At 41.1% G+C, this 14220-nt stretch overlaps 1 protein-coding gene across 2 annotated transcripts in view; it reads left to right on the top strand.

The window, feature by feature from the left end:
• The first annotated feature begins 353 nt into the window (after positions 1 to 353).
• Positions 354 to 14220, top strand: part of MYH9 (myosin heavy chain 9) — a 70753-nt gene continuing 56886 nt past the window's right edge. The window contains exon 1 of one of the 2 annotated variants that reach the window (XM_074162853.1): positions 354 to 480. The gene's annotated coding sequence lies outside the window, so the exon portion shown is untranslated. The remainder of the gene's footprint in view (positions 481 to 14220) is intronic. The other variant, XM_074162845.1, reaches the window with a different exon arrangement.

The following is a 14220-nucleotide window of genomic DNA, read 5'->3' as shown; positions in this document are numbered from 1 at the left end:
GGCCCCGCGGCCTCTGGGGGAAGGCCGGGACGGTCCGCCCGCCCCTCCCGAGCCCCTCGGCGTCCGGTGCCAGCCTTGCCCTACGCCCCGCCCGGGCGGCCGCGGGGCCGGGCCGGGCTGCCCCGCCGGTAGGGCTGGGCTCCGCGCGCGCCCGGGCGTTGCTAACGGCGCCGCCTCCTTTCCTCAACGGCTCACCGCTTCCTCAACGGATCGCCTCCGCCCTGCGGCCGGCTCCTCATTGGTGGCGGCGGCCGTCAGTTCTCCGCAGCCGGCGCCCGCCATTGGCTGGCGGTGCCCGGGGCGGGGGGCGGTGTTGCCGGGCCGCGGAGGCTCCTCCCGGCCGAGCGCCTGGCAGTGCCGGTGAGCGAGAGGCGGTCGCGGTGCTTGCGGGAGGAGCCGGCAGCCTGAGGACGCCACTCTCTCGCCCCGAGGAGCGCAGCCGCTGCGGCGTTTTCCTCCCTCCGCCGTAGCAGGGCTCAGGTAAAACCGATCGGGTGGGCGCGGGTGGCCCTGGTTTGTCCCTTGCCGTCCCCGTCCCCCCCCCCCCGTTCTCCCCCTCGGCGGGTTTCGCGCCTCTTTGTCCGGGCGGGCGGGAGGGTGCCACTCTCCCGCTGTTCTCCTCCGCCTTCCCCCGGGAGGCAGCCCGGCTTGGGTGCCGACCTGCCGTGCCCGGGGTGCTCCCCGTACCCCCCTCTCCTCCCCTTCCCCCCCCGCTTCCCCCCCTGCCTTTCCTCCGGGGGCGTATGTGTGCCGCCGCGCCGTAGGGTTGCATTATGCCCAGGGAGTTGCCTCTCTCCTCACTCCACGCCCTGCTAACTGGCCTTCCCGGAGGTGGGGTGGCGATATTCGCGCTCTTTTTCACCCGACCGTCCTCTCTGCCCGCTCCCTCCGGTGCGTCTCCCTCCTTCCCCCCCCGCCTCTGCTCCCTCGCCTTCCAGTGTCCGTCCTTTGGAAGTAACGGGCAGGGGAAAATGGGACCGTTTGGCAGCTGTCAGGGCTGTAGCCTGAGTCACGGGCTGACAATCCTCCTTGCAGACATTGCACTGGGCTTGGCTTCCGCCCTCAGATCTCGACTTCCTCGTTCGAGTTTGGTCTGTGCAGTGAAGCCAGGAGAGAGGGAGGAGGGAGTGACAGGGCAAGATGAAGCTTGCAGGAAAAAAAAAAACCTCTTACAGATAGCTCATACTTTCAGGCATCACCTCCAAGCGAGTAGGAAAAGTTCTCCGGCTTTTAGCGATACGCTTACCAGCCTGGCTCCAGTGGGTGTGGAAAGTAACAAGTTTCATAGCCCCCAAGGGTGGTGTGTACCCAGGGGGCTTAATAAGGATTGCTCCTAATTTGCCTAAACAGAGGGTGAAATGAATTTTAAAGCAATATCATACTTCTGGTAGTAAAGTGGATTTTTTCAGTAGTAAACTGCATTGGTTGGGAAGCTCTTCATGCAGTGGCTGTTAAATTCCCCCATTTCCCCCTCATGGTTCCTTCTTTTTTTTTTTTTTCCTCTTGAAACACTGTGCTCTTCATCTTTCTTCTTCCATAGGTTTTTCTTCTGTACCCTATGTCATGATGTCCTGAGCTGCACTCCATCGGAGTGGACTAAGAACCTAAGCCTTTTTCTAAGTGAGCAAGTCTATCCTAAGCAGGGTAATCTCTTGAGTGCTGCATAAGAAATTTGTGCTTCAAACTTGAAGAGATATTGTAGTAGATGGACTTTGGCCTGCAGACTATTATTTCTGTGTCTCTGCCCTGCACTATAAAGAAATATAAGCTAATCTGCATGGAGACTGTTGAACCGTGGCTTGAGAGATTAAATTATATGTCCTTAACTCATATACATCTCCTGTCCATAAGCCTAGATACGGTAAAGTTTTAACTCCAAAGTAACAGCGCTCTAATCAGTTACTGCTTGTGTAAAGATGCTTTTGAAATTAGTCACTAGGTGAAAATGTGATTAAGTTCACTTATCCGTGGCATTCCAGTAAAAATGGCAAATCAGGGTACAGATACGTATTGACTCATAGATGCACTGTCTGCAACTGTAGCGCTCTCTCCCAAAGTTTAAATGAGATAAGCAAATATTTTTGTTAACTAGAAAGTTGTAATGAGGGGGAAGCAATTGATAAATGTAAGTGGAGCTGCCTTTAGCACAAAAGAGTTTTGAAGTTGTTAATCACAATTGTCAAAACTGTATAAACACAAGATCGTGCTGCTAATCTCACCTTGTGAAAATAACTAGAGTGAAATCATGCAACAGTTCCGTGAAGCTCCATGTCAGGTGGAACTGTTCAAATTGACGTGTTCAACTTCTTGATAGCTTTATTTGTTGCAATTATTCATAGTGTGTGCACTGTCTTTCTGGAGGTGGACAGGCAAAATTTTCTGTAACTCTAAGTAGTTAGAAATGTGGGTCTGAACTTCTCGTATTTACTGGCCTGGAACCTCAAAGTGAGTATGACCACCACCAAGCTGGTGAGTTATGTGGTTCTTTTTGTAATACTATGTCATCTATTGGACACTTGACTTCTATAGCCAAGATCTGATTTTGAAAGTTCTGTGGAAAAGACTTCGACCTCTGCTGGGTAGCATGTGGCTGTTTCTGTGTAAACAGGAAGACTAAATAGCCAGGTCCCGTCTGTCCCAGAAGAATTGGTGTAGAAACTGAAGGCCTTTTATTGGACTTTGTTTGTATAGATTGTTAGGATATTCCTGCCATGGTTCTGGGGTTATTCTTTTTTTCTTTCAAGTTATTCTTGTAAGAAAAAAAAATTGCCAGGCTGATATTTTCATCTGAAGATAAAAAGAAAGAATAAGCTTTTTTTTTTTTTTTATTTCCTCTAGGTGGATTTTGTTATGCTTCAGAATGTTTTATGAAGACAAATAGGTTGTGAGAGCTACACCGTAATCTTTTAAGTGAATCAGTAATGAATGAGTAATAGTAATAAAATAAAAATAAAAAATAAAATTAATTGTCCAATAAAGTTGTAGGAAAGACACTTGAAGCATTTCTCACTTAGGAGGTTGAAATAATCTGTGTTGTCCGGCACATTATTTTGGTATTATGAAAAATGTTGGAGAGTGTTCAAACTGTGTAGCAGGTGGCAGCTGTAATACTCATGTTTGAGCTGAAAACTGTCTGGTGGAGTCAGATGCCACAGGTGCTTAAATCTCTTTGCAACACTTCTTGGCACTGCAAATATTTCTACTACAAATGCTGACACTTAAATTTACCGCTACAACAAACTATCTCGAAAATTTGAACCATTATTATCTTGGCAGGTCTTTAAAAATAATGTACTAAATGTTTATAATAACTAATAATTCACAGGTTAGTCCTCTGTCAGACTATTCATATGCAGGTACAAGGGAGTGTGTGTATATTGGTTTGGCTGCTAAATACATGAAAATGTACTTCAGTTGTACTGGGAAATTAAAGTAGTCTGTCTGCACCCAAAAATTCAGGTGGTGTTCTGTTAATCTCCAGGATACTGAACAAATGGGACACGACATGTATGAGTATTGTGATTTCTGAGCTTATTCAGTTGAAACTTCTGCTTCCACCTCCATCCCTAGGCCTGTGTCTTGCCCAGATTTATATCACTTATGAATTGCTGTGACTATAGTAGGGTGAGTTTATAAGTGGACCCACTGGAGGTGCAGGAACCCATCTGGTTAATGCAAGGTTTACTGAAAGGGGAAGTCAAAGTTCAGGTTGTTTTATCCCCCACCCCTGTGTACTACATCCGTTTATTTGTGTGGTAACTTCAGGTTACTGGGTAATGTGCTAAAGTTAACTGATGACTAAAGTGTATTTTAGAGGCCACGAATTAGTGTCCTTTAATCCTGACTGTGTGATTTAATATGGTTTTGTTTGTTTGACTCAATAATGCATTCAGTGCCCTCTAACATCCATTTTTATCTTTGATTTCTCATATAAATATCTTATTAGCCTTTGTTTTCTTAGTTTATAATTGAGGCACAGCTGTTTGCATGATAAGTAGAGAAATTGTGTGTCTGACGTTAAGTCTTCTGTGGGTTGGAAGAAAACTATAATAGCACAGGATTGCCTACAGCGGCATTGTTTTTGCTGGCAATTGCTCTAGCCTAATGGTGGCTTGGTGACCTTGTACCTTAAATTTCTTTTCAGTTTAAGCACACCATGGTTCTAATTGAGTTTCCTAGTGTAGAAAGAGATGAAAACTAGCAACCTGATCTAAATAGAGTATGATGAGACAAAATACAAATGCAACTTCTTCCCTGGAAGCTAATGCAAATGGGTGTTGTCCAACTAAATTAAATGCATCAATTTACAAGTTCATCTTAATTATCTTTTATCCACTTTACTTTTTGCTTTAGAGGCTGTGAGAACTTGTTCTGAGTGCTTGAAGTAATAATCTCAATGCTGATTCGTCTCACAATCCTAGGCTACAATAATGGTTTAACTTCTTCTAACCTCACTCCAACCCAGTCATATTCAGTGTAGTTGACTAGTTTTACTTAATGGCCCTTTGGCCTGTTACTTTACAGCACAATATGTTGCCTTTCTGAGCATCCAAAAAAAGTCTAAAGAAACAGTAGTGTCTACAGTTTACCAGCAATGGAACTGGGATTGATGTCATTGTACGATACTTCAGGAGCTAGTACTGCTAAGTCATGATCTTTTTAAATGTGGCAAAGTGAAAACTGTAAAACTGATCTAGCATACTAGTCTGCTGCAAATTATTTCTTATAGAAGTATTACAGATGTATTGCTGTTGAATGCAGAGAGGTATCATGAAATATAACTCTGCATACTGTGGTTTGACTCCATGACCTCGTAATGAAATTTATGCCTCTAGAGTTTTGTACATAGGGTTTGGGTTCTGCTTGTCTTCATGACTAGAAATTTAAATTTCTTCTAATGCATGTATGCTGACTCTACTGAGAGTAGTAAATAAAACCACATGGATGAGTGATTTCAGTAAACTCAAGCTAATAACTAATATATGTTGAAGGAAACTTAACTTGGAAATCTGTATCATAAAGTCTCCTTAACTGATGAATACTTCTATTCATCAAGAACTACCATTTTAATGAGTCTCGGCAGGAAATCCATTGTGATATACGCTTCAACACAGAACTGGAGTTCTGATTTGAATGAAAGCAAAGTAGGCATTCAGACTTGCAAGAAAAGAGTTTTAGAGAAATTTTACAGCTCAACTTTGACAGTCCCGTGCAATCAGATTTTTTTTTTTTTTTTCTGTTGGGCAGCTTCCTGTTTAAAATCTAAGATTTCAAGCATGCTCTTGTAATAGTTTACTTCCCTTTTTATTGTTTGTAGTGGTGAGAGTACATTAATTTGTGTTTTTCTTTTTAAGGTCAAGACTTCACCAGTTCACTTGAATTTAAGATCTTTTAGTCAACCTTGGAGGTGCAGTAGCTTTGACTTTGGTTCAAGTCGGTTGGGGCCAACACTCAGTCCAGCTAGTTTTACTGACGTGCTCAGAGTTAATTTAAATATACAAGAAAAATGCAAACACTAAATTGAACCTACAGCAAAATTTCAATTAAAAAATTCATTTTCAACTGCTTCTGTCTTGTATCCAAATGTGACTTCAAACAACTGTTGTATCAGTTTGTAGGTAAATTTTTAGTCAGTTAACTCTCTTTGTAAGGGACTGTTACGCAGTAGGTCTGCTTTCCATTTAGTGCAAGAGATTCCAGTCTTGCTGTGCTCTGAATCGGTGAAATTAATTTGTACTCACACTTTTCCCAAAATAATTTATTTTCATGAATGGTGTTTCTATTTCTTAAACTGATAGCCTGTCATAGGATTTAAGCATATTCAAACAAATACAAGTGCTTAAATGTAATAAGTTGGGAATACATACTGAATGTAAATCTGAAGTCGAACCAATGAACTGGAAGAGAATGTTCCTGGCTAAGCACTTGGAACTAGTTTATGAGGTAAATTGACTTTTCATAGGTTGGGTTTTCTTTTATGTAGATGAAGAAAAATACTCTCTGGCATCTGTTTTGGCCATGTCACCCATAGTATAGGTTTTTTGGGGGCGTGGGTGCCTGTGTTTTTCACTGTATTCAATTAGTGAAACAGATCAGAAGGGGTGGATGTCAGATGAAGATATCCAGAAACGGGCGATTTAATTCATAAATTGCTTATTGAAGATAGCTATCGAAAAAAGCAATTTTAGTTACTTTTTGCTTGTAAATGCAGCTAAAGTAGTCCAAGAAAAACATTTGGGTTTTTTTTTTTTTTTTTTTTTTGGAATTAATGCAATTTTATGGTAGTCTGCTAAACAAAATTTAATATATTCTGTTCTCCATAGATGTTGTTCAGATGTCTTTATTACTGTTGTTCAGAGATAGAGATGTTTTTCTCCCTCTGACGTCAAGTAAAATGTATTCAGACTTTACAGAATTGTTTAAATAAATGGATATGGGAGTATGGATACAGGTATACGGTAGACAACAATAATTAATTGGGTACTTGAAACTGTTATGTTTCAAATGGAGGTGTCTGCTTACTGACAAAGGGAATTTTCTTCTGTAGGGGAGCATAATTACAAAATAAGATTTCTCCACAGGCATGAAAGCTCTTTAAAATGTGACTTACGGTTTGTGACTTAAACCGGTTCACTTAGCTTTTATCATCTGGGTTATATTGCAGTGTGAATGTTTATAGCAGATACTAAAGTCTTTGACCTTTCATTATACAGTAAATTATTCTGAATTGTTTTAGTGGCCCTTCCCAAGTCAAAGTTTTGTGTAGATGAACTTGAGCTTGCAGTTCAATGCACTACATGATGGGAGATGTAAAATGAGAACACACAAATGTGATGAGGAGGATGTATTAGTCATAATTTTTCTTTGAAAAAAGGATTGTCAGTTTATTAGACAAAGTGGTGTAACTTCTAAAAATTAAGTATCTACATATTGTCTGCTTAGCACTGACATATACGTGTGCACAGTTTATCTTCTTCTACACACTGGGAGTTAAACTTTTTACATGGCAAATTCTAATTTTTTTTCCTAATGGGTAGAACTACTAGATTTTAGTAAAAAAAAAAACTCGAAAATTTGATGTAGGAAAAAGTACAACTGCAGTAATGGTTCGGCTTCTTCTTCTGTAGATAAGGAGAAGAATATCATAGAATCAGAGAATGGTTTGGGTTGGAAGGGACCTTAAAGATCATCGAGTTCCAACCCCCCTGCCATGGGCAGGGACACCTTCCAGTAGACCAGGTTGCTCAAAGCCCCACCCAGCCTGGCCTTGAACACCTCTGGGGATGAGGCATCCACTCTGAGCAACCTGTTCCAGTGTCCCACTGCCACAAGCACTGTAGCGTATATGGTTGTAGAGAATGTTGTTAATTATGGTGGAAACACATGATACAGTTCTGCTAGTCTATGGTCACTGTTTCCTCATGTTGTGTTTTTATTCTTTTATGCCAGAAAACAAAACTTTGTTGGAAACTTCCAGATTTTATTTGCCGCCTCTTATTGAGACCATGGGATGTCATAGTATGTCAGTCTCCTGTCAGAAGGGGATAATTTTCTTTTTTTCCAAAAAAGTCTTTTCCTGTAATGCCAGAATAGAGAAAAATTTATATGCCATATAGCCGTGGTTGTAAGAGTTCAGACTAGGTTCCTACTTGAAGTGCCCTTGCTTTTACACATTTCATATTGAAAGGTGAGTCACTTCTTCTCCTTTAATACAAAAATCGGTGCTTCAAGAGATCTGGACAGAAGGGCAAGGTTAGGGGAATTCTAAAATAAGAGACGCCTGATGCTGTTCCTTTTTAGAGATTGATAGATTTGGCGTTTAGGGAAGAAAGGACAGGTCAGGAAAGGAACAAGCTAACTAGAAAACAAGCACGAGGCTGAGATGTACAGACCAGACAAGCGTTACTTTTGTGCTCTGCTGCACCGGGGGCTTTCTCCAGAACATTGGTTGTAATAGATAGCGAAGTAAGGAGCCATGAAGCTGTGCAAGACCTTGAACGCAATAGCAAAATGTCGCAATTGGAATGTTTCAAAGTTTTTCAGACCATCTTGAACTTGATATTTATGTGCTGTGAGGTGGTTTTCTACCTCCTTATACATCCTGGAGCTTAAGACTATGTAGCCTTTCCTTCAGTGTAGGAATTGCTGATGTTCTAATGTCCAGAGAGAGTCATTCTCTTCTGCCTCCCACCTCCAAGATCACCCTCATAAACAGAGGTAGGTCCTCTTAAGGAATCCCGATGTATGGCTAGAATAGTTGAGAGTCAAACTTGAACCCTGTAAAGGTGGTGGACTTCTCTGCCAGGGTTTTTGCCTGCCATCTCCATAGCTGCTGTTAATGGTGGAGCAGAACTATTTAAAACAAGAATAACAATATGAGATACAGCAGAAGGCTGTTTGTACACGGTCATAGTTTGGCACAGTAGGTTGAGCTGTGAATGTCTAGAGAAGTGTTCCCTGCTGCAATATAAAAATAACCTTTTATAAAATGGTTTGCCAGACATATTTGCACTGTTTCTTGGTTCTTTCCAATATGAGCTGGAAGAAAATTAGTATTATTGATGCTGAGATCAAAGCAAGTTCTCAGTTAACCTAAGGAAGAATAATTGCTCCTGTAAGATGACTTTGTTAGCCACGGGCATGCTAAATATTTGTCTCTAAAAGACTGAACCAGAACTGTATTATTTTTTTCTCTGTATTTGGGTATAATTGTTTTACTCCTTATTCCCTCTTGCAATTAAATGAGACCTGGAGTTGACAAAGATGATAGGGAGTGCTAATTGATATAGAACTGCCTATTGGAAGAGCTGTCTTACACTTCAGTGCCCCAGAGAGTTCTTGGCAGATACCTTTTTAGCCTTAAATCAGAATATTGGGGAAGGACTGAAAAGTGACCCTGAGATAACAAGGACAGGCTGAAACTTTTCAAGCTCTTCCTCCCTCTCTCATGCAATGTCCGTAGGGAATTCTGCATGCCTGATCAGAACTTTTGCAGTCCATTATGCCTCGTGAAAACAAGTCTTCCAGCAAAACAGCTTGAACAGCAGGGATGGGCTGCAGTTTTCTGAACTACAGCTGTCTCCTTAAGTGGGATTACTTTGCTGAGTGGTCACGAAGAATGTATTCTCCCCCTGGAATGTTTTCCTTGTGGGCACACTGTCTCTGGAAGAGGAATTCTCTCCTCTGCTGAGAAGGCATGTACTGTACGCGCACTAATGAGAAACAACAGTTGCAGAAAGTGTATTATGCAGGATTGTAAACTTTGAATATTTATTCAAAGTGAATGGGGTTGGGTGGCAGCCAGCCTAGCTTTGTCATGCTAAAGACTGGACTTGAAATCGACAGAAGGCTACCCACCCCCTCCCTAAACCAGTGTTTGGTGTGTTTGAACAATGTGCACAGGCTTCATAGAACTGATTAACTTTATTGGTGCCATGTACATCGTAATGGGTCTTTGTGTCTCACTGAACTGAAAAGGTGCAATTAAAATAGGGGCAAGCATACTCTCCCTAGCATTAACTTAGGGAAGCTGTGCCTGGCCATATTTGCTCATAACCGACAGTGGTTAATTTCTTTATGGTATGCAGTGTGGTTGCCCAAGATCGTTTTTGTGCTTGTATAGCCTGTGGTGAAGCCTGAGCTATCCCGTTTTTACTACTTGTACCCAAAACTAGCCTTTTCAGATGGACGTTCATTTATGTTACAACTACACGTTCTGTGCTTGTAGTTTCTGTTCTCCTGATCTTGCCATTCATTTCAATCCAGTGGAGAGAAAAGGTGACTACTAAGTAGCATGTAAGGACAACGTCTTGCTTGTATATGGCTTTGTGGCCTTTGCAATTTGCCATGGAAAGTCCCAGCTTCGCAGAGCAAAACTCCTGGGTCAGCTGTTACAGTAGAATATGCAAGTGCTGCTTCACACATACCAGAAAGTGGTGCTTGAGAGCTGATGAAAAGAGCTGGACACAGAGAGGCTTAGAAACATTCATTCCATGTTCGTTGGTCTGAGGATACATGTCAGGTACCTTTAGGTCACCTGAAAGATACGGAATTTCTGTCAACTTCTTCTGTCCTACATGTAGCCTGGTCAGTAGATCACTTCTGTGTAATAAGGATGTCATTTATATATTAGATAAGTAGATTCTTCTTTGCTTCTTGGAGCCCTATGCATACAGAGAAGGCACTTTAGTGCTCTCCCTTGAGTTTAACTTACAGTAATAAACACGGTAGCTGGCAAGTCTGGGCAGCACTACAGTCAAACTGAATATGCAACAATAATTGCCAGCAATCTGCATTCCAGTTGTGAAATAAATCTTTCAACAATGTATTGTGTGCGTCAGACTGTGACTAGAGAGGAAAGCAGTGAGCTACAGTGAGCCTAATAGCAATCATTATGAATCCCAAATAAAGCTGAACTAGAAGAAATGAGTTTGCGTGGCAGCGTGACATTCTGAACAAAAAGGCTAAGTGTAGCTGAATGCCTCCAGCTCAGGGGGCTATCATTGAGGGACTATTAATTGCAAACTCGTGTACTTGCCTCATGTATTCTCTAGTGGGATAACTGAAATTCGTCCTCCTTGTGTTCGGTTTGAAGCATCAGGCACTGGTATGTCACAATATACTGAACTTGAGAAACAAGCAGATATAAGCAGTCTATCAGTTCAGCTTCCTGCCAGCTTTTTCCCCTTCCCTTCCTCTCCCCCTGCCCCTCTACAATTCATTTCTCACCCTTAGTGATTCAGACTTCAGTTTTTATATAGGTGTTACTTACAAATTGGAGCAGTTTGTTCTAACAGACTTCACAGTTTTCTTTCCCATAAACATCCTGGCATGTGGAGCTGTGAAGTGTCAGCCTAGTATGTCCTAAACAGATGAGATCTGAGCAGTTTCTTACTGAATATAGGGGAATTATAGGAGGTTTTTTTGGTGGGTTAGGTTTTGGTTTTTAATGTTGCCGGTTCATGGTCACTAGGCAGTCTGGGCACTCAAGTTTACTTACTGTGCTTTCTAGCTGCACTTAATACAACTGTTTCTGTTGATTTGATGAACTGTGTTCAGCTGGCTGGGGAAAGTGAAATAGTTGAGTTTGCAAAAATCATCCAAGTATTAGCTGTTCAGATTGTATCCTTAACAAGGATTCCCCTCATATGAATGCTACTGACCAAACTTAGTTTGAATCATTAGCTGCTTCTCAAAGTCAAATTATTTCTTAAATGCTACGTATTAATGAAGAATCAAGTTTCTTCACTGAGGACAATTTAGTTGTAACTGAAATGGGACTGTAAGTGGCCAGTAGTGCTGTAATTTTCTAGTGTAAAAGTCTTGTCTTGCCTGTAGAAATGGTGTACATTCCTTTTGCTCTGTGAAAGGGCCTTTTGTTTTACATGCCATTTTCTCACAACTTGCTAAAGGTAAGCCCATTTGGAAAATGGCATGAGAATTGTGTTCCTGAAATACTTTTAAAATGTGAGCTGTATAAACAAAGGGAAATGAACTTGTTTTAGCCTAAATGCATTTCATATTTATTGTTCGTTCTTTTTGTCACCCTGATCTTAAAGGTAGTTCCTGTTACACTGCTAGTATAAAGGCCACCAAGCAAACCATGCGGGGGGATTATTTCATGTGAAATCACAGAAAGTTTTTATCACAGTGCCTTACTGGGGGATATGAAGCAGAAGAAAACTTCTAGTAATTATCCACATACGTTCCTTTTCATGCAGGCTCGATCTTATAGCAAAGTTCTGAAATGGTGATCTGAATCAGCAAGTATATAGTACATGTATCTGGCTATTTTATGTTCTCTGTAGCCCAATATTTCACAAACTTATCATAATTCATTAAAGTAGGGGGATGGTTTGTGGAGAAAGCAGTCTATTCCAATGTAGTAACACATCTTTGCAAATAATGAGGCTGAAGCCTAGAAAGAACAGTGTAAGGATCCCTACTTTAATGGTGGTTTGGATAACTCAAACTAGAAGTGCTTTCCTTGCCTAGCCAGTGCTCTAATACTTGTTAGTGAGAGTTAAGCTTTAACTGTTGCCATTAATGCTCTTCTTAATATATTAGTTTTATTTCTATTTCAGCCATTACCTCGATAGTTTAGCATTACCCAAGCTCATCTTATTGAGCAGTGGCTCAGTCCCAGAAACAATTCTGTGGCTGCTGACAGAGTAAACATTGGGGGGGAATAATACAAATAGTTCTGGAAAATTAAATTGCAAGCGAATAATGTTCTTTGCTTTTAGCAGTTGCAAAACACTTCAATTAAAAGGAATGGACCTTATAGCAGAGGCAGCTTTTAGACCTTTCTAAGCCAGACAAGGTGCTTGTTTCCAAGTTTTTGGGAAGCACTTGATGCTTTAAGTAGGGAGAGGAGTGTGTAAAGTGTCTCATAATTCAGGCCTTAAGGCTATGAAATTGTAGGAGTCTTAAGGCAAACTTCTGTCCATATGACTGTATTCAAATGAGGGTTTTGGGTAATTCTGCCTAGTTCAAAGGGAATGCATGGCATCTTAACTTAAAGCCAGTGTTTAATTTGTTCACCTCAAAAGAATCTGCAGGGAAATATGTATGTAAGGGGGTTTTGAATTTATTTTTGTTTAAAGTTTGACTACATATATATCAATGTCTTAGTACTGTCCTATTTGTGACTGTAGAGATTGCTTTGCCTTCGTTTGTAACTGTATGGCATCTTTGTGGCAGCTATGTAGTTAGTTAAGTGGCAAAAGAATGTCTTTTGACATTGAAATAATGGAAAACAAGCAATGTTTGACCAGCCTGTTCCTCAGACTGCTACGAACCACAATAAGGGAGCATACTGGGTTAACAGGGAAGTGACTGTAGTATTTCATTTTTGGAAACAATACTAGGAAGGAGGCATTTAAACTCAAAACAAGGATGGTCTGTCTTCCTTCTGTATTTTTTGGTCATCTTAGACTGGTGTTGCATCAAAAAGAATATTGCTAACGGTATTCTCATCTGATAGTTGCACAATAACCATGTAAAGATAAATGTCTTTGCCCCACATAATTATCTGCACCCAAAATGCAAACTACTAGGCAAACAAATTGCTTCCTAATTTGTTCCTAAAATGGTAATGACTTGCATTTGTTGTGAGTTGCTGTAAGGCTGCAAGAACTTACTGCGCTTACTTCCTTGGCCACTTAAGGGGGTTTTAAAAATGCCCAGTAAAATGCAGCATAAGCTGGGAAGAGAAGTTCCATCTCATGGGCTTCAAAACTTGCTGAATCTGATTCCTCTGGTACTGTTCTTGTGGAGAAGGCAAATTAATGGTTGGTTTGTGGTATTGCTAGTTTAGAGGCCCTGTGGGTTAGAAGTCAGCCTCGAGAATAGCACTAATGTCATGTTATCTTAGCATGTTCCTCCAGTTTTTTAGTTCTAGTACCTGATGATTCTGTTCTGGAGCATATGGAAACTAGTTTTAAATGGTGATAAGAAGACTGTTTGCTGCTGCCATGCAAAAGGGTAATTTTCAAGTCTGTTTAAAGTTTGAGGTGTGGACCATCTTTGAATCTCCTCACTATTTGGTAGTACTGGCATAAAAGTTAGTGTTTGGTGAGATTTTAGAATAGCTGTGTTAGACTATTTCTCTTCTTACTGTGAAAGTTGTTTGTAGTCCTGGGAATAAAAAAGGATAGATGCTATTGAATGATTCTTTACTGCCTGGAGAATGCGGTCTTGCTGTATGCAAGATAATTCGGGGCTCTCCTCCTGTGAGGAATTTGATTAACCTCTCTGTGGCTATCTTCTTTCCTTAGTTCTCTTCAGATCTAGAACTGGCTGGGGATACCCCTTAAAAGATTTCTTGTGGTCTTATGTATTTCTTATCCAAAAAGATATTCTTTATCCCGGAATAAATCTCCAAGGCGTATTGAATGCATGTACTCTTAACAGGGAGGAAGTGAGGAATATGTTTCAGTGTAACGTAGGACACTTCAGATGGCTGGTTACTTAGGATTCCTCAGGAAATGATGAAACTGAATTTAGCTGAAGCAAACTGCTTCTGTGTCCTGCCTGATTATAGCCAAAAAAGGCAACTGGTTAGATTCTGGGAGTTGCATAGGCAGGAAACTGTGTAATGGAGGGTAGAGCACAGCTGTTGCCTTGCCAAACCTGATACAACTCTGAACACAATTGAATATTTATTTCTTTTCCCCCTTCTTCCCTACACTCCCTTTTTTTAAACTCTTTGACCACAAC

The sequence above is a fragment of the Numenius arquata genome, chromosome 2, assembly GCF_964106895.1.
Source record: "Numenius arquata chromosome 2, bNumArq3.hap1.1, whole genome shotgun sequence".
In the NCBI taxonomy this organism is placed as follows: domain Eukaryota; kingdom Metazoa; phylum Chordata; class Aves; order Charadriiformes; family Scolopacidae; genus Numenius; species Numenius arquata.
Note: the sequence above shows the minus strand (reverse complement) of the source record. Positions and strands in the feature narration are given on the sequence as shown.